The sequence below is a fragment of the Mastomys coucha genome, unplaced genomic scaffold (genome assembly GCF_008632895.1).
Source record: "Mastomys coucha isolate ucsf_1 unplaced genomic scaffold, UCSF_Mcou_1 pScaffold15, whole genome shotgun sequence".
Taxonomy (NCBI): Eukaryota; Metazoa; Chordata; class Mammalia; order Rodentia; family Muridae; genus Mastomys; species Mastomys coucha.
The window spans coordinates 11617558-11619448 of NW_022196897.1; positions in this window are offsets into that span (position 1 = coordinate 11617558).

The window sequence follows — 1891 nt, forward strand, 5'->3', positions numbered from 1 at the left end:
GGCTTGGAGAATTGTTTTCAGCCTTTTATTCTGAGGTAGTGTCTGTCTTTGTCACTGAGGTGGGTTTCGACTCTCTATTTCTTATTCACTTTATTTCTTGTTCATATAAGTGTCTTAGTTTGGTTTTCATTCATTTACCATGACTACAGCAACTCTAACAAGGAAAACATTTAATTGGGGCTAGCTTACAATTTCAGAGGTTCAGTCCATTATCATGGCAGGAAGCATGGTAGCTTCTAGGTAGACATGGTGCTGGAGAAGGAGCTGAGAGTTCTACATCTTGATCTAAATGTAGCTAAGACGAGGGCCTCTTCTACACTGGGTAGAGCTTGAACATAGGACCTCAAAACTCATTGCCACAGTGACACACTTCCTCCAACAATGTCATATCTATTCTTACAATGACACACTTTCTAATAATGTAACTCCCTGTGGGCCAAGCATTCAAACACATGAGTCTATGGGGGCCAAACCTATTCAAACTACTATAAAAAGTCTATTTTATTTACTAACAATCAAATGTGAGGTATATTAGTTTTTTTTTCTTATGATAAACACCATCAATGAAAGCATCTTGAAGAGGGAAGGGTTTATTTCTTTAACAATGATGGTTAAAACCCATCATTGAGGGAAGCTAAGGCAGGAAATCAAAGCAGGAACTAAAGAAGAACACTGCTTAGTGACTTATCCCATCCTTCTCTTGTATTCTGTTAGGCTCATACAACTCAAGACTATGTGGTCAGACCTTTTCATATCAATTCTCAGTTTTTAAAATGCCCTATAAGCCACTCTGATAAAGCCCTTCATCACTTGAGGTTCCTACTTGCCAGAGGACTTTAAGTTTGTGTCAAGTTTACAGCTCTGTTACAACAAAGCATGAATTTTTCTTTTAATCATTTTTAAAACTTGCAAATATTATCTTATCTCTGCCCACTATTGGATCCTGGAAATGAAACTCAGTTCATCAGGTGTGGTAGCAAGCATCTTTATGTGCTATGCCATTTCACTGGCCTACACGTATTTTTAACTGCAGTATTTCGCTTGCTGCAAATAAATTACATATATGAGAACCTTAGTAAATACTGGAAAATGTGTTGTTATTTCCTGATTGAGTAAACAAATGGCCAATTGTTTCAGGTTTACTATACAAAATTACCTACCAGTCATTTTTAACAAATCTATCTCATAATTTCCAAGAGAAACTGGTCTAATCCATTTCTGGATGACCTGTGAATTGTTACATCCATCTGTCTGCTGATATGACTGTTAATTTATGTAAACTGTATACACAATAGAATCATATTGTAAGAGGGAACCTTAATTTAAAAGAAAAAAATGATGTCCTCACCAAACTAGCCTGTATGTAAGCTGGCATTGCTTTTTCTTGATTTATGATGGGTATGAGAAGACTCAGCTTATTGTTGGTGTTACAAACCTGGTCATGAGTGCTTTAAGAAAGTAGCATGAGCAAGCTATGAGGAGCAAGACAGTAAACAAAGTTCATCAATGGCTTCTGCTTCAGTTTCTGTCTTCAGGTTCCTGTTTCCTTGCATAGTGGGCTATAAGCTGGTAGGTAAAATAAACCTTTACTTCCCAAGTTGATTTTGGTCATGGTGTTTAATCACAGCAACAGAAACCCTAACTAAGATGGATGACGAGTATTTGTTTATAATACTCAGGAATGAGATGGAACCACTTCTCAGGGTGCAAAACATAGACACTTAAGAAATCAGAGGCAGGAGCTAGAGAAAGGACCCAAGGAGCTGAAGGGTTTTCAGTCCCTTAGGACGAACAACAATATGAACTAGCTAGTACTCTCAGACCTCCCAGGGACTAAACCACCAAGCAAAGAGCACACATGGTGGGACTAATGGCTCCAGCAGCATATGTA